The sequence below is a fragment of the Hibiscus syriacus genome, unplaced genomic scaffold, assembly GCF_006381635.1.
Source record: "Hibiscus syriacus cultivar Baekdansim isolate YM2019G1 unplaced genomic scaffold, ASM638163v2 tig00111837_pilon, whole genome shotgun sequence".
Taxonomy (NCBI): Eukaryota; Viridiplantae; Streptophyta; class Magnoliopsida; order Malvales; family Malvaceae; genus Hibiscus; species Hibiscus syriacus.
In genome coordinates, this window is record NW_024063194.1 from 5,254,382 (window position 1) to 5,274,161 (window position 19,780).

Here is a 19,780-nt window from a genome sequence, read left to right on the forward strand (position 1 = left end):
TGATGAAAGGTTACCTTCCACATAATGTAACCTTCTTTGATAACTATTCTATCCATTTTAATTCTTTCCATTTCCTTTCTTAATTACTCATTTACTTAACCAATCATTCTTCTTTGTGCAAATTACTTTTCTATTCAAGGTGTAGCATTTGGTGTCTCTCCTAGATCGGGAAATAACAAGGTTGCCAACTTCTCCATTATTGAAGAAGCCTGGTCAGCCTTACATCAGAACATTTCATGGGGAACATATTCTCAAGGAGAACATAATGTGATATAAGAAGAATCTACACTCTTCAATGGAAGTGAATATATAGCTTTATTGTTGTCCCGATATAGGAATAAAAAAAGTAATGCCCTTGAATTGTAAGTATGGATGCAAAAGAAAGTTAAGTAAAGATGATTAGTAATGATATGAATGAATGGAAAAATAAAATAAAAGATGAAATAAAGATAAGAAAGTGTTGGATACGGAACTGATTATGATGATGTTGATGGTCTTCAATGGAAGATGGTTGATGGTGTTGAAGTTGAATGGATGATGGTGATGAAAGTGTATCTCAAACACACCAAAGAATAAGCTATGCTAGAGAGCACAACCTCGGTCTTCAAAAACTTGCTTGAGGGATGGTAATGGTGTCTTAAACCCATTAGATATAAAATCTAGGAATTATAAGAATCAAGATGGAAGTTTGATGCCACAAGTAAAGAAATATACTTGCTTAATCGATAAAGTTCTTAAAGAACTTGGAATAGATATTAACTCATAAAGAAGTTGTTTTATAATATAAATAAGATAACTACAAATTATGGTAGCCTCTCAATTTATATGAAATGAGAGTGCTTGGCCGAATAGGCACCTAATACTTTGGCTAAGTAAACGATTCTAATGAAAGTACATAATTAATTAAGTGAATGAATGTTTCCATAGGATTTATGATGGTTCGGCTAACCCTTCATAAAGGAAAATGATGTTTCGACCATGCATGAATTAACCTCCCTTGGCCAAATGGTGATGTACTTGTCTTGGTGCCAAAGTTTTATGTGCAAAGCATGTGATGGTGGCCAAATTCTTTAACACATGATTACTTCATAGACGTTCTACCTTGTTGATTCTAAGGGAGTCTTACCTTATTTTATTACTTATTTACTCATTTATGCTTTATATTTTTTATAAGCATGCTTTGACATTCTAAACTATGCTTGAATATTCATATATTGTGCTATGCTGGCATCTTATATGATATTCATGTATGTAATATCTTTAATTAGCTTATTTCATGCATATGTTACACATTCCTTACTTATGTTATCATATAAATTGCATTATTATATTAGCCATGGAATAATGTGTTACATTATAATGTTACTTATTACTTATTCATGAACTTGAGCATTGCAACTTATATACATTTTGTATTTAGCGCAAGGTACATTCAAGGCTTTCTAGTGGACAGTTCACGTCAGTCAGATTGATTGGCATTTTTGAACATATTCCAAGCATCTTTGTGATGTAAGTCACTTGTACCTTATCGATTGATTGTGGATCTAGGAAGGAAGAAAAACAACCTGCATAAGTGAATGGCTCAAAAGAGATGGTAAGGGTGGTAAACGTATAGGTGAATAGGTAGATTGTTTAATAAATGAGATATGGAAGCGAAAGATCATTGATATGGCTATGGGTTTGGTTAATGAAAAAATGGGATGGTTGTGAGGATAATATCTTAAAGAAGACTCAAAAAAGAACCAATGCTATAGAGACCAAAGGCCCAAACTTTATATTGCTTCTTTAAGGGGTGGTTAAAGGACTTTGACCCACTAGTTATAAGAACTAGGAACCAGAAGTATCAAGGGGAAAGGGGTTGACGCCACAAGTATAAAATACTTGATAAGTCGATAAAAGTCACCAGGACTTAAGAAAGAGAATAATGTCACTTAATTTAATCAAAAAGGCCTAGTTACAAATGACTTATGCTTTCCTATTTATAGGAAATGAATAGGCATGGCTGAATGATTACAAGGGTTTTCGGCCAAGCCTTATGCCATTGTAAAATGACATAATTTAATGTTAAATAGGGATGATGGTTCGTTCTAAATGGAGGGTTATAACCCTTGGCTGAATAGCTCTTGTGTCCCTTCAAGTTGGCGCCAATTTGGATGGGAGATAATGCTTAGCCGAATAGTGAGTGGGCTCTTCATCTTGGCACCTAAATGATACCACATGCAAGTAACATGGGGGCTGGTCATATGGAATGCACATGTGAGTTCTAGGGAGCCTTGTAGTGCATCCTTGTGCATGAGATGATGGTTGGTCATGTGCTCCATCTTGGGCGTGCATGTGTCTCCTTCAAGCTAGCTTGAGTGTGGAGCTAGCTAGAATGCATGGGGGCTATTTGTGAACAAGCTTTCTAGCCGAGTTCTTGTAAACTCTATAACAGTATGTTTAGCTACATTCAGCTACCATTGATATCACTTTTGGTAACTCAGCTCCAAATAGTCAAACTAGCTGAGTTTAGCTAGCCTTGATCTCATCCAGGTGAATTAAGCTTTCCTTAGTGTTCCATGAGCTGCCAAGTACTTTGTGAGCTATTTGTGAGTTGTATATGATGTCTAAATAATCCACCGAGCTACCCCAACATGTATCATACTCCAATGTACCTACACATGCAAGGAAACAAGGTAAGTTTATGACATTGAGCTGATATGAGCTAAATACCTTACTGTCATACATGATTATTGTAATGTGAGCAATGATTGAAGGTCATGAGCTAATTATATCATCTCATAATATGTGTGAGCTAATGCATAAAGCCTAAGAGCTAATATGAATGCATAATAACTAATGAAATGAATTATAAGTATGTTGCCTTGATGTATATGAGATAATCATGCTTAAAATGATTATAAGATTATTCTAACATGCTAACATATTAAAATAACAATGTGCATAATGTGTTCATACTAAGTTATTTTTTTAATTACATAACTAGTATTCTTATCATGAAATGTATTATAATAGTATAAAGCTAGTATAAAGTAAATTCAATACAAATATGTTCAAGAGTACTCCCTTTGTAGATGAAAATATGATTACATCACTTTGGGTGATTAAGTATTCTTAACATTTAATCCCCTATCTCTTATCTTTACAACTCACTTTAAATCGTATCAATCCAATATTGGGGGCTCAAGATATGCACAAATTACTGAATACAGTGCATGCTGGAAATAAATATGGGATTTACAACCATTTATCTCCTTCAAGGGACTTATGCGTGGGAGAAATTAATGAAGACATGCATGAACGATAATAGATATTAAAATGAATCAGTACATTTGTGAGGAGGTGCAAGGATTCATTCAAAGGTTTTTAAGTTCATCTATTCATGCATATTCATGAAAGAAGCCAAATAGTCATGTTTACACAAGGGGGAAGAATTTCAGCCAAGATACATTCATGAACATTCATCCATAGAGGACAAATCAACAAGTTCACACAAGGTGGGATGAATTCGTGGCTAAATGATGCATTCCATTAAAAGATGAACATCTATTCATCAAATTCATTCACCTAAGCCATGCATTGTATTTACTTAAAGTCTGAACATTCATCTATAAATGTTCACTCATTAAAGCTTGTATGTGTATCATAGGAATCCTTAGGTCAATAAATAGTTTAGTTTTCATTTTTTAAATGAACCAACTTTGTTTTAATCAAAACTTGTGAGATTTTCTCTCTTTCTAGTTCTTTAAGAACTATATCGACTTATCAAGTGCTCTTGTGCTTGTGGTGTCACATATCTTCTATCCATCTTGATACTTGTGGTTCTTATCTCTTTATAGATAGTGGGTCCAAGTCCTTTTCTACCACCCCTTAGAGAGATTTGTAAGACTGGGTCTTTTCTCATTGTAGCACTAGTTCTTCCTTGGTTTTTCTAAGATACTATCCATCATCTTCCATTTTCTTTCATAAACTCAACCATAACTATACCATCATTCCACCATACAAATAATTTTTTTAAATCCTTTCAAACATATCAACATCATCATTTATTCCGTTGCCATCTTTACCTTACCAACTTATTCATTCATACTTAACCATTTTTCTTTTAAGTCTTCTTATTTCAGGAACACTTGCTGTCTTACTAGATCCTACTATCAAAGCGCAAGTCTTACCTCACCAAGTGGAGTAGGGTGTGCTTGTATCATATGTTATCAGAGCTAAGGTGGAAGCAAGCAAGTTGTGAAGTGTTTTTCAAACGAATCAAGAAAAACTAAAAGGAAAAAGAATTGCTATTCAAAAAAAATTATTGAAGAAGGGTGCAAATAAAAAGAAAAGAAAAGACAAAATCAAAGCAAGAAAGAAAAAAAAGAGTGAAATCAAAAGGTGATCTACAACAATAATTCCAAGCAAGCCTGAAGCCATTTTCAAGACTTTGATTGTGGATAGGGAAGGATGTAAATGTCTTGAAGTAAGAACCCTTTTCCTTGTATCAATTTCTTTCCTTTCTTCTTAAGCCAACCTTTTACCATCTATTTATTTTTTCTACCTATTATCATTTTGCAGCAAACGTTTAAGCACTTTATTTAAAGGTCTTGAGTTAGTTCTTTTATAACTTAACAAGAGAGAAATGAGTGAAAAAAGGCATAAAGAGCGTGTAAGAACATAAGGGGAATTACAAAAGCCAAAAGTATATTCACAAGTGAAACACGAGTGCTTGAGTGGAGTGACATCACAATTTTTTTTGGAGTGACCGTGAGGTTTTCTTTTGTGAAAAGGTTCTAATTTTCACATTTCAAATTTTTTTACTAATAATGTTATTTGATCTTTCCTCTTCCCAAGCAATGGAGAATATTCAGAAAAGAGAGAATGCATTTCATACTTGTTAACATGTAAATGGTAAAGTATGTGTAAATGGTAAAGAATGTCTTGTAGCCATTGATAGTGGAAGTTGTGCAAACCTTGCTAGCACATACATGTTCAAGAAGTTGGTACTTACAACGTTCAAACATCCTAGCCCATATGTTTTGCAAGGATTAAATGAAGATGAAGAGTTAGAAGTTATAGAGAAAGTACTTGTGCCCTTTTCAATTGGGAGATATGAAGATGAAGTATTGTGTGATGTTGCTTCCATAAATTAAAGTCATCTTAATTTTGGACGACCTTGGCAATTTTACAAGAAGGCTACTCACGATGGATTTTCCAATGAGTACTAATGTAAGGCACTTGTACCTTAACAATTGATTGTGGATCTAGGAAGGAAGTAAAACAACTTGCAGAAGTGAATGACTCAAAAAGATAGGGTTAAGGGTGGTAGATGTATAGTGAATAGGTGGGCTGTTTAAAATGATAGATGGAAGCGAAAGATGGTTGATATGGCTATGGTTATGGCTTCTGAAACAAAGGGATGGTTATGAGGATAGTATCTTAAAGAAGACTCAAAGAAGACTCAAAGAAGAACCAATGCTATATAGAGAAAAGACCCAAACTTTATATTGCTTCTTCAAGGGGTAGTATTAAGTACTTTGACCCACTAGTTATATGAACTAGGAACCAGAAGTATCAAGGTGAAAAGAAAGGGGTTGACACCATAAGTATAAAATACTTGATAAGTCGATAAAAGTCACCTGGACTTAAGGAAGAGAATAATCTCAATTATATTAATCAAAAGGTCTGAATACAAATGATATATACTTTCCTATTTATAGGAAATTGAGAGGCATGGCCGAATGGTTACAAGGGGATTCAGCCAACCTTGTGCCTTCCTATAGAGATATAATTAATTACAAAATAGAGGTGATGTTTCAGTTTAAATGGAGGGTGATAACCCTTGGCTGAATAACTTTAGTGTCCCTTCATGTTGGCGCCAAATTGGATGGGAGATGATGCTTGGCCGAATAGGGAGAGGGCTCTTCATCTTGGAGCCTAAATGAGACCACATGGCTATTTGTGACAAGCTTCCTAGCGGAATCCTTATGAGCTCCATAACAACATGTTCAGCTACATTCAGCTACCTTTGACATCACTTTTGGCAACTCAGCTCCAAATAGTCCAACTAGCTGAGTTTAGCTAGCCTTAAGCTCCTTCAGCTGAATCAAGCTTTCCTTAGTGTTCCATGAGCTACCTTGAACTTTGTGAGCTATTTGTAAGCTGCATATGACGTCCAAATCAATGACCAAGCTTCCTCATCGTACATCACACTCCAATGTATCTATATGTGCAAGGAAACAAGGTAAGTCTGTGATATTGGGCTGTTATGAGCTATATACCTTGCTGTCATGTAAGAATATGGTAATGTGAGCTATTATTGAAGTTCATGAGCTAAATATATCATCTCATAATATGTGTAAGATAATGCATGAAGATTAAGAGCTAATATGAATGCATATGAACTAATAAAATGAATTATAATGATGTTGCCTTGATGTATATAATATAATAATGTTTAAATGAATGCAAGACTAATATAGCACTCTTAACATACTTAAAATAACATTGTGGATATATGTTGTATGCATGAATATCATTTAACATGGTATTCATAATAAATGATAAATGGAAACATGTAATAATAATATCCTAAGAAATAATATGTAATAATAGCATATATTTGTATGATATGAAGGACATGATCAACTAGGCATAGCATGGAATTATTATGATAATTTATACAAACATGTGAATGCATGCTTATGATAGAATAGAATGTATGAATGATATAATATAAGATAGGGTAAGGAAGAACTCCCTTAGAAACAACAATGAAAAATATCCTTGGTGTGATCAAGTCATGGAGAAAGTTGGAGCTAGTTTGGATCGTATCATCCTCCCCTTCTTTTAGGCGATTTGTCCTCAAATTTAAGTAGTTTCTTATTGAAGACCTTATTGATGTATGAAGGATTGAATCCTTATGTTTTCCTCCAATATATGATTCACACAAAATGTTCTACCTCTTAGCTTCAATTCTGGTAACTTCACGTCATTTGATGGGATGGCACAATGTTTGGGAACCATCACATGTCCTTTGAATGGAAAATACATATCCCTTCATGAACCATCTTGATCCTTTTACTTTATTCTTTGAATAATCATAATGCTTGGAAAGGACCTTTATCTCTTTAATTCCTCCTTTTAATTCACCATGTTTGTTAGTGAAAAGGTTTGTCTCCTGGTTGGAGTCATCACGTCTCTTGGTGAAAATAATTGTTCTTTGAATGACTTCTTGGTGCTGATTTAAATGATCATGTCATTTCACCTTTGTACCTCTCCGAATGATTACCTGTAAGGTTGGTAGTATTTCACCATAAGGATGAAACAAGTTGCTGTAGAACAAATCAAAGTTAGTAAATGAAAAACTATTAACAATATGAATGGAAATAGCAAACCATGGAGGATGTTTAATGGGTGTTGGTTGCTTGATGATGAAAAATTCCATTGGTTGCTGAAATCTCTTCAATAGTTGTAATGTACTTAGAGCTTCAATGATCACAACTTGTGGCACTTCAATTGGCACATTCTTTTGAATTTCAAGATGTACATTCTTTGAAATGTTAAAAGACATGTCTTGTGGATCACCAAAAGTCACATCTAGTGATTCTTCAAAAGACATGTTTCTTGAATCTTCAGTTTGAAAAATTGTCTCTTGGAATATCCTGCAAGGAAAAAGAAATAGTAGAAGAAGATTTGTTAGGTAAAATTTGTCCTTCACTCTTCTTGTTTTCTCTACACTCATCCTTTTTAAATATTTCATTTTGAATTTGCTCCACTACTTCCAAATCATCCTTTTCAACTTCAACAGATTCAATTCCAATTCTTCTTGTCTCCTCAAAATATTCTTCTTCAATGGTATTTTCTTTGATTTTCTCATTTGTCCTCATATCTTCAATACTTTTCTTCATGGCCTTCATTTTCTCCCATTCTTCTATGCGTGACTTATGGGTCAATTGGAATTCATGGACTTGGCATGGAAGCATCGGTGCTAATATGATTTTCCTCCCTTGGTGTTGGAATGAATGCTTATTGGAAAATCCATCGTGAGTAGACTTCTTGTCAAATTGCAAAAGACGTCCTAATATAATGTGACTTGCACTCATGGGCACCACGCCACAAAGGACTTCATCATTGTATCTCCCAATTGAGAAAGGTACAATAACTTGTTTGGTTACCTTGGCTTCACCCACATCGTTGAGCCACTGAAGTTTGTAAGGATGAGGATGCTTGGAAGTCTTGAAACCCAACTTTTCAACCATGTGAGTACTTGCTACGTTTATACAACTTTCTCCATCAATGATCACCATACAAACTTTATCTCCCACGTGACATTTGGTGTGGAAGATGTTCTATCTTTGTTCATCCTCTTGACTTTGAATGTTCAAAGTCCTTTTGAATACAAAGATGTTGGATGGAAGAGACATGTTAGCAAATAAGGAAAAATGAAATGTGTGTAGGACCTTACCAGAATGTACTCTCACAAAGCCTCATGAGTCACTCCAAGGAAACTTGAATGTCACTCAATCCACTCGTGTTTGCACTCTAGGACTTTAATGGCTTTTACCTGTCCTCTTCTGATCTCACACACTCTCCAATCTTTTTCCTCTCGATTCTCTTGTCTCAAGTTCTAGAGAACTTTACTCAAGACTCTATCAAATAAATTTCTACTTGTTTGGTGTCGGCTGCAAAAGGGTTAGTAGGAAGGGAAAACAAATATAATGAAAGGGTGGCTTCGAAATAGAAAGAAGAGAATAGAAAGGGTTACTTACACAAGTCACTTCACAACCTTCTATCACCACAATCAATTTAAACGTCTTACTTGAATTGCTTGGTGATGATAATTATTGATGAGTTCTTCAACTTCTTTTCTTTCTTTTCTTTGCTTTTTCTTCTTTTGAGTGCTGGATTTTTCCTTCTTTTGAGTGTTTCACTTTCTTTTCTGATTCTTCTTTTTCTTTGACTTTGCACCTCTTTTTGTATTTTTGTTTTTGTTTTTGTTGCATGTTGCTTTCTTCCACCAATAGCTCTGATTACCACTTGATGTACCTTTGTTTGGCTTCTGATGTCACTTGTAAGGAACTTGTATCTTAATAATTGATTATGGGTCTAGGAAGGAAGCAAAACAACCTGCACAAGTGAATGGCTCAAAAAGAGAGGGTTAAGGGTGGTAGACGTATGGTGGATAGGTGGGCTATTTAAAATAAGAGATGGAAGCGGAAGATGGTTGATATGGCTATGGTTATGGCTTAGAAACAAATGGATGGTTGTGACGGTAGTATCTTAAAGAATACTCAAAGAAGAACCAATGCTATAGAGAGCAAAGACCCAAACTTTATATTGCTTCTTCAAGGGGTGGTATTAAGTACTTTGACCCACTAGTTATATGAACGAGGAACCAGAAGTATCAAGGTGAACAAGAAAGGGGTTGACGCCACAAGTATAAAATACTTGATAAGTCGATAAAAGTTACCAGGACTTAAGAAAGAGAATAATCTCACTTATATTAATCAAAAGGTCTGAATACAAATGATATATGCTTTCCTATTTATAGGAAATGGAGAGGCATGGTCGAATTGTTACAAGGGGATTCAACCAGCCTTGTGTCTTCCTATAGAGACAAAATTAATTACAAAATAGAGATGATGTTTCAGTTTAAATGGAGGGTGATAACCCTTGGCTGAATAACTCCAGTGTTCCTTCATGTTGGCGCCAAATTGGATGGGAGATGATGCTTGGCCGAATAGGGAGAGAGCTCTTCATCTTGGCGCCTAAATGAGACCACATGCAAGGCATCTGGGGGCTGGTCATATGGCATACACATGGGTGTTCTAGGGAACCTTGTGGTGCAGCCTTGTGCATGGAATGATGGCTAGTCATGTGCTCCATCTTGGGCATACATGTGTCTCCTTCCAAGCTAACTTGAGTGTGGAGCTAGCTTAGCAAGCATGGGGTTGTTTATGACAAGCTTCCTAGATGAATCCTTATGAGCTCCATAACAACATGTTCAGCTACATTCAGCTACCTATGACATCACTTTTGGCAACTCAGCTCCAAATAGTCCAACTAGATGAGTTTAGCTAGCCTTAAGCTCCTCCAGCTGAATCAAGCTTTCCTTAGTGTTCCATGAGCTGCCTTATATTTTATGAGCTATTTGTGAGCTGCATATGATGTTCAAATCATTCACCAAGCTACCTCATCGTGCATCACACTCCAATGTACCTATAAGTGTAAGGAAACAAGGTAAGTCCATGATATTGGGCTGTTATGAGGTAAATACCTTGCTGTCATGTAAGAATATGGTAATGCGAGCTATGATTGAAGGTCATGAGCTAAATATATCATCTCATAATATGTGTAAGATAATGCATGAATCTTAAGAGCTAATATGAATGCATATGAACTAATAAAATGAATTATAATGATGTTGCCTTAATGTATATAACGTAATCATGTTTAAATGAATGGAAGACTAATATAGCAACATGCTTGAAATAACATTGTGTATATATGTTGTATGAATGAATATCATTTAACATGATATTCATAATAAATGATAAACAGAAACATGTAATAATATTATCCTAAGAAAGGATATGTAATCATAGCATATATTTGTATGATATGAAGGACATGATCAACTAGGCATAGGATGGAATTATTATTATAATTTATACTAACATGTGAATGCATGCTTATGATAGAATAGAATGTATGAATGATATAATATAAGATAGGGTAAGGAAGAACTCCCTTAGAAATAACAATGAAAAACATCCATGGTGTGATCAAGTCATGGAGAAAGTTGGAGCTAGTTTGGATCGTATCAAGTACTCATTCCAACATCAAGGAAGAAGAATCACGTTGGTATCAATGATGCCCAATCAAGTGCATGAAGACCAAACTCAACTGAAGAAAAACATTGAAGAACATCGTGAGAAAACCAAGACATTTGGAGTTAAAAATGAGAGTGTGATTTTATGTCAGAAGGCCATTAGTGTAATAAAAAATGAGAATAAGAGCATTGAGAGTGAATATGAGTGTGTTGTAGAACATGAGAGTGAGATTGAAGAGAGAATTCAAAACAAACATGTGCATGAGAGAAAGGAATATGAGGATAATGAAGTTTTACTTTCTATTAATAAATATTTTCTTCCAATTCTTTTAATTGATTTGTAGGTTCTTCCAAAAGCCATACCATTAAAAATTGATGAATCAGATTTATTGATGTAAGGCTAACCAGGCTTCTTCAATAATGGAGAAGTTGGCAACCATGTTGTTTCCTGATCTAGGAGAGACCCCAAATACTACACTTTAAGTTGATAAGTAATCTACAAAATTAAAAGAAAGAAATACTTAAAATGGAAATATGAAATAAGAAATGGAAGAAGAATGGAAATGATAAGAAATGAAATGGAAAGAAATGATATCAAAATAGGTTGCGGAAGTGTTGTAGAAGAATCCTTCAAGAGTCGATGAATTTGGCCTCCAAATGATGTTACTGGAAGTATGCCTTTAATGATGAAGGAAGGATGCTTCAATGGTGATGAAGATGGTAATGGATTGGTGGTAGAGTTGGCGTGAAGGTGATGGACCACGGGGATGGAAAGATAGTATCTTATAAGACTAAGAAGGAACCAATGCTATAAAGAGCAAAGACTCGTTTCTTATAAGTCATTATAAGGGATGGTAGCAAGGACTTTGACCCACTAGTTATAGGAACTAGGAACCATAAGTATCAAGGAAAGGGGTTTGATGCCACAAAATATGAAAGATTGCTTAATTGATATAGTTATAAAAATAACTTAAAGAGAGAATAATCTCACAAGAGTTTAATTTATCGAAAGGGTTCAATACAAATGAAATGTCAAAGCCCTATTTATAGGCTTGCATAATTTTGGCCGAATAATTAGATGTCCATTCGGCAAAATACATGTCTTAATTGAAAATAAATGATGCTTGAATAAGGGGAGATGTCTTTGGCTGAATAGTTCCCTTGTCTCTTCATCTTGGCGCCAACTTGAAGAATGGTGATGCTTTGGCCGAATAGATATAGGCCTCTTTATTTTGGCACCCATTTCATCCACACGCATGGCACATGGGTGGGCTGGTCATGAGGCACTCACATGGACGGCATAGGGAACTTATGGTGTGGCTTCTCCTTGGTGTGAAAATGAGCAGCAACTTTATGTGAGTTGGCATCCATCTAATGTCTAGGTGGTATGTCATCAATGGGACAGCAACTAATTATGAAAGGGAACATTTTTAAGAAGCATCCTTTCATCATTTGAGCTACATCCCATGTGTTTGAGATGAAGATGAGCTGGCCATAGATGAAATGCATGAAGATGAGTCTTAGGATAGCTCCTTGTGAAATGGCACTTCTCGGATTGGCAACTCTTCACGAAAAGGTACGAATTCACAAAATTTGACCTAGACCATATTTGTAGTTCTCTGTGTGGTAAATATGATGGTGCAACTCTCTAGCTGAATTACGGTCTCTAGCTAGCTCAAAAATCAAACTCAAGTCAGCTATGAGCTCGGGGGTTAACTAACAACTTTTCACCATTTGTTCTTCATGATCTCCCGATTCATCCTATGTAAGTTTTCGTAGCTCCTTATCCTTAGTTAAGCTCAAATTTAACTCCCATCATGTGGCCGAATATGCACCTACAAAAGAAAGCATAATATAAGCTAAGTATTTGAAGTAAAAAACTTAAAATATAAAGATGTGACCTATGGGTTATAATAACAACTCATGCGTCATATGATAATGAATGAATATTATTACCACTATAGATTATATGCTTGAATATCAATCAATAATGCAAACCATATAATGAATAAATACACATGTTATGATAATTGAAGTATAGGCTAATATGCAAATGTATGCTCATAATAATATATAGAGCATAAATAAGTAAATATAAGATAAAGTAAGGTAGAACTCCCTTAGAGCCAGATTTGAATAACATCCATGGTGTTATCAAGTCATGGAGAAAATTGGAGCTAGTCAGGATCACATTATCCTCCCCTTCTTTTGGGCGATTTGTCCTCAAATCAAAAGGTGACTTCTCCAAATTGTACGCCCGTTCATAGGTCATCTTTATGAAATGATTCTTATCAAAAATCACTTCCCTTGAATAAGTTCCTTGAGTGTCCATGACCTGAAAAAAGAAAGGAATCTAATAAGTAAGAGAATGATTAATGATATATAAGTAAAAGAAATACTCCCTGTTTATGTTTGGTGGATGGTCAAGAGTCATGTCTTTTGAAAACATATTGTCTTGAATAATCATATCTCTTGGTACCCCAAAAGACATATTGTTTGGTTCTTCAAAAGTCATGTCCATTGAATCATGAAAAGTTATAGCTTTTGTTGCTTGAAAAAATAATTTTGTTAAGCTGCCACGGATCACGCCTCTTGGTTCCTCCATTTGACAAATTGTGTCATTTTGAATCTCATGCAATTCAAAGAAAATTTCTTTATTGGAATAGGCGCTTGCAATGTGTCCTTTGGTGATGTTTCTTGTTTCTTGTATCACTTCTTGATCCAAAAAATCATATTCTTTAAAAAGAATATGTAACTCTTCATTTCCACTCTTTGAATCATCATGATAGGTTGTGGAGAGTATTAACCTTTTAAACTTCTTGAAATGTTTGAGTTTAATGCACCAATCAAAGCTTATAATGAAAAAGGATTTTTTCATTAACGTTTGGTAAGATAATACCATGTACATAACTCAAATTCCTACAAAGTAAATCAAAGTTAAAATATAAGAAATTATTAACAAGATGAATAGAAACATCAACCCAAGGTGGATATTTAATGGGAGTTGGTTGCTGAATTCTTTTCATAATTGGCAATGCACTTGGAATGTCAACGAACACAACTCTTGGAACTTAAAGTGACACTTCTTTTGGAACTTTAAGTGGCATAATTGTTGAAATGTCAAAGGACATGTCTTGTGAATTACCAAAGGTCACACCTATTGGTTATTCAAACGACATATTTCTTGAATCATCACCTTGCTAAGATATGTCTCTGAAATTTCCATGCAAAACATAAGGAAGGATATGAGAAGAAAGGTTTGATAAAATTTGTTCTTCACTCTCCTTTTTTTCTCTAAATTCATCTTTCTCATTTTCAACTCCAACGTTTTCTTCATCTACTCTTTGATTCTCATTATTTTCAACGTTTTTGAATGATTCCATTCTTTTCTCCAAGTGGTGCTGGTCTTCATTCACTTGACTAGGAGAAAGTGGCGTCAAAGTGAATTTCTTGCGATTATGGGTTATAGAAAATCTGATTATAAAGCCATCATGGATTGTTCGTCTGTCAAATTGTCACGGTCTTCCCAAAAGTATATGTCCAGCATCCATTGGTACAACATCACAAAGAACTTCATCTTGATATTTGCCAATTGAAAATGTGATAACAACTTGCTTTGTTACTTCTAACCCTTCATCTTTATTTAATCCTTGCAAAACATATGGGCTGGGATGTTTGAATGTTGTAAGTCCCAACTTCGTAACCATGTATGTGCTTGCAAGATTTGCACAACTTCCTCCGTCAATAGCTACAAGACACACTTTACCATCTACATGGCAACGAGTGTGAAATGCATTCATTCTTTGCTGTTCATACTCCATTGAAAATATGAAAAATTGTTAGTGAAATAAAGAATGGAAATTAGTAAAAGGACCTTACCAAGAACACTCTCATAAAACCTCACAGTAACACTCCAAAGAAATTAAAATGTCACTCCACTCACACTCGAGGATATATTCTTGGCTTTTTCTGATCCCTCTTCTGATCTCACCCTCTCGTTTGCCTTTTACCACTCAATTCTCTCTTGTGGGTCCTTTTAAAGAACTAACTCAAGGTTGAGCAAGTTTCTTTAGTTTGTGTGTCGGTTTAGAAATGGTTAGGGATAGAAATGGTTATGATATAGGGTAGGATAGAAAAAGGTTAATAAAAAAGATAAAGTAATGAAAATAAGAAAAGATGAAAGAATAAGGAAATGGAATAGTAAGAAAATGAAGATAACTTACAACTCAAGTTGTAACACTTGATATTTTCCTTCACAAGAAACAACAAGGATACATCCTTCAAGTTTGATGTTGGGTAGATTGTAATATGCTTCTCTTTGAGTGTAATTTGCAACTTGATTCTTTCTTTGAATTTCTATTTTTCTTTTCTTTTTCTTTCTTTTGCACTCCAAATTTGATGTAGGAGTCTTTTTCTTTTTTTTTGTTTTTTTTCCTTCTTTCTTCTTTCTCTTTTTGTTTCTTTTGTTGCAACAACTGATTGTCAATCCACCAAAGTTCTTATTACCGCTTGATGTAAGGCTAACCAGACTTCTTCAATAATGGAGAAGTTGGGAACCTTGTTGTTTCCCGATCTAGGTGAGACACCAAATGCTACACTTTAAATTGATAAGTAATCTGCAAAATTAAAAGAAAGAAATGATTAAAATAGAAATATGAAATAAGAAATAGAAGAAGAATGGAAATGATAAGAAATGAAATGGAAAGAAATGATACAAAGTAGGCTGCGGAAGTGTTGTAGAAGAATCCTTCAAGAGTTGATGAATTTGGCCTCCAAATAATATTACTGGAAGTATGCCTTTAATGATGAAGGAATGATGCTTCAATGGTGATGAATATGGTAATGGATTGGTGGTAGAATTGGCGTGAAGGTGATGGACTATGGTGATGGAAAGATAGTATCTTATAAGACTAAGAAGGACTTTGACCCACTAGTTATAGGAACTAGGAACTAGGAGTATCAAGGAAAGGGGTTTGATGCCACAAACTATGAAAGCTTGCTTAATCGATATAGTTCTAAAAAGTACTTAAAGAGAGAATAATCTCACAAGAGTTTAATTTATTAAAAGGGTTCAATACAAATGAAATCTCAAAGCCCTATTTATAGGCTTGCATAGTTTTGACCGAATAATTAGATGTTCATTCGGAAAAATACATGTCTTAATTGAAAATAAATGATGCTTGAATGACGGGAGATATCTTTAGCCGAATGGTTCCTTTGTCTCTTCATTTTGGTGCTAACTTGAAGCAAGGTGATGATTTGGCCGAATAGAGATAGGCCTCTTCATTTTGGCGCCCATTTCATCCACACGCATGGCACATGGGTGGGCTGGTCATGAGGCACTCACATGGACGACATAGGGAACTTATGGGTAGGTTTCTCATTGGTGTGAAAATGATCATCAACTTTTTGTGAGTTTGCATCCATCTAATGTCTAGGTGGAATGTCATCAGTGGGGCAACAACTAATTATGAAAGGGCACATTTGTGTGAAGCATCCTTTCATCATTTGAGCTACTTCCCATGTATTTGAGCTGAAGATGAGTTGGCCATAGATGAAATGCATGAAGATGAGTCTTAGGACAGTTCCTTGTGAAAGGGCACTTCTCAGATTGGCAACTCTTCGTGAAAAGGTAAGAATTCACAAAATTTGACCTAGACCATATTTGTCGTGCTCTGTGTGGTGAAGATGATGGTGTAACTCTCCAGTTGAATTGAGGTCTCTAGCTAGCTTAAAAATCAAGCTCAAGTCAGCTATGAGCTCGGGGGTCAACTGACAACTTTTCACCATTTGTTCTTCATGATCTCCCGAGTCATCCTATATAAGTTTTCGTAGCTATGATAATTCAAGTATAGTCTAATCTACAAATGTATGCTCATAATAATATATAGATTATAAATAAATAAATATAAGATAAAGTAAGGTAGAACTCCCTTAGAGCCAGATTTGAATAACATCCATGGTGTTATAAAGTCATGGAGAAAATTAAAGCTAGACAGGATCACATCATTTATCTATCGAAGTTCCAAAGGTTATAGCATTTGGTATTCCAAAGCACGTGCTCTTTGACATTCGAAGTACATTCACTTCATATTCAAGATCCAATGAACCTTATGAAAGGGAAGTTTCAACGAACCAAATTCTATTCATGAACCTTAATGAATATTGTACGTTCATTTACATTGTTAATGATGTTTCATACTCTAACTTATTTCGATTTTGCAGAACATTGTATCATTTGTGTGGAAGTATTCTCGCTTGTGATCATCAATTCAAGGAAAAGAAAAAAGCATTATCCAACTATTCAAGATTCATAATGTGGAAGGGTACAAAGACTAAAGTTGGCGTGACTTACCTACTTGAAGGATTCAAAGAAATTCATGCATACCTTAATGGGCATAATGATCTTCATTTATCCTTTATTACACCAGTCGACCAATCAATGATAGAAGCCTTCGATTTGAGGACAAATCGCTCTAAGGAAGGGGGATGATATGATCATGCCATGGATCAACTTCTTCAACACATGATTACTTCATGGACGTTCTACCTTATTGATTCTAAGGGAGTATTACCTTATTTTATTACTTATTTACTCATTTATTCTTTATATTTGTTACAAGCATGCTTTGACATTATAAATTATTCTTTAATATTCATATATTTTCCTATGCTTGCATCCTATATGATATTCATGCATGTAACATCTTTAATTAGCTTATTTCATGCATATGTTACACATTCCTTACTCATGTTATCATATAAATTGCATTATTATATTAGCTATGGAATAATGTGTTACATTATAATGTTTCTTATTACTTATTCATGAACTTGAGCATTGTAACTTATATACATTTTGTATTTAGTGCAAGGTACATTCAAGGCTTTCCAGTGGACAGTTCACGTCAGTCAGATTGATCACCATTTTTTAACATGTTCCAAGCATCTTTGGGTGATGAAGTCTTATTAACATTTAATCCCCTATCTCTTAGATTTCCAACACACTTGAAATCCTATCAATCCAATATATTGGGAGATCGAGATATGCCCAAAATACTGAAGATAGTGCAGGCTAGAAATAAATACAGGATTTGCAACAATTCATCTCCTTCAAAGGACTTACGCATGGGAGAAATTAATGAAGACTTGCATGGATGAGAAAAAAATATTAAAATGAATCAACAAATTTGTGAGGCGGTGCTAGGATTCATTCAAAGGTTTTTGAGTTTCCACGACCTACTAACGTCAGTCAAGTCCACAGTTTCCATGGTTTGGCTAGTTTTCATCAGATATTTGTACCAAATTTCAGTTCCATTTTCTCTCCCTTAATAGAGGTTATTAAGAATAATTCAATATTCTCTTAGGGAATAGAACAAGAAATGGAATTCATCAAACACAAGGACTTCTAAACAAAGACACCGTTACTAGCCTTGCTAAATTTTGATAAAACTTTTGAAGTTGAACGTAACACCTATGGAATTAGAGTAGGTGTTGTTTTAAGTCAAGAAAGGAAGCCAAATTCTTATTTTAGTAATAAATTGAATGGTGCAACTCTCAACTAGCCAACTAATGACAAAGAGATGTATGCTCTCATCCTAGCATTCTAGCATTGGAAATTTTGATGTAAGGTAATTCTACCTTTTCAATTGATTGTGGATCTAGGAAGGAAACAAAACAACATGCATAAGTGAATGGCTCAAATAGATGGGTTGGTGGTAGATGTAAAAGTGAATAGGTAGGCTATTTATGACATGAAAGATGGTAGCGGAAGGATTTTATGGCTATGGTTAGGTTGATAAAACAATGGGATGGTTGTGAGGGTAGTATCTTAAAGAAGACTCAAAAAAGAACCAATGCTATAGAGAGCAAAGACCCAGACTTTATATTGCTTCTTTAAGGGGTGGTAGTAAGGACTTGGACCCACTATCTATATAGAGATAGAAACCATAAGTATCAAAGGGAAGGGGTTGATGCCACAAGTATTGAAATACTTGATAAGTCGATAAAAGTCACAAGGAGTTAAGAAAATAGAATAATCTCACTTTAATTAATCAAAAAGGTCTGATTACAAATGAAATATGATGGCATATTTATAGGTTTTGAAGGGGGCTAGCCCTTGGGTCTCCCTATAAAGTCATAATTTAAATCCTAAAAGAGATTATGGTTCGGACTAAATGAAGGGTAATAAACCTTGGCCGAATAGCTCTTGTATCCCTTCAAGTTGGTGCCAAATCGGAGAGGAAATGATTCTTGGAAGAATGGTTAGATAGCTCTTCATCTTGACGCTTAAATAAGACCACATGCATGGCACATGGTGGCTGCTCATATGGCACACACATGGGTGTTATAGGGAACCTTGTGGTACAGCCTTATGCATAGGATGAAGGTTGGTCATGTGTATCTTCTTGGGCGTGCATGTGTCTTCCTCCAAGCTTGCTTGAGTGTGTAGATAGCTAGCAAGCAAGGGTTTTTTGTGAATGAGCTTCCTAGCTGAGACCTTGCAAGCTTTAACAACACATTCAGCTACACTTGATGTCACTTTTAGCAACTTGGCCTCAAATAGTCCAACTAGCTGAGATTTAGCTAGGCTTGAGCTCTTCCAGCTGAGCTGAGCTTTCCTTAGTGTTCCATGAGCTGCCATGTACTTTGTGAGTTGTTTGTGAACTGCTTTTGATGCCCAAATAATCCACCAAGCTACCCCAAAATGTGTCATGCTCTAATGTACTTACATGTGCAAGGAAACAAGGTAAGTCCATGACATTGAGTTGATATGAGCTAAATACCTTACTACCATGTATGATTATGGTAATGTGAGCTATGATTGAATGTCATGAGATAAATATATCATCATATAATATGTGTGAACTAATGTATAAAGCCTAAGAGCTAAAATGATTGCATATGAGCTGATGAAATGAATGATAAGTATGATGCCATTATGTAAATGTGATGAATCAT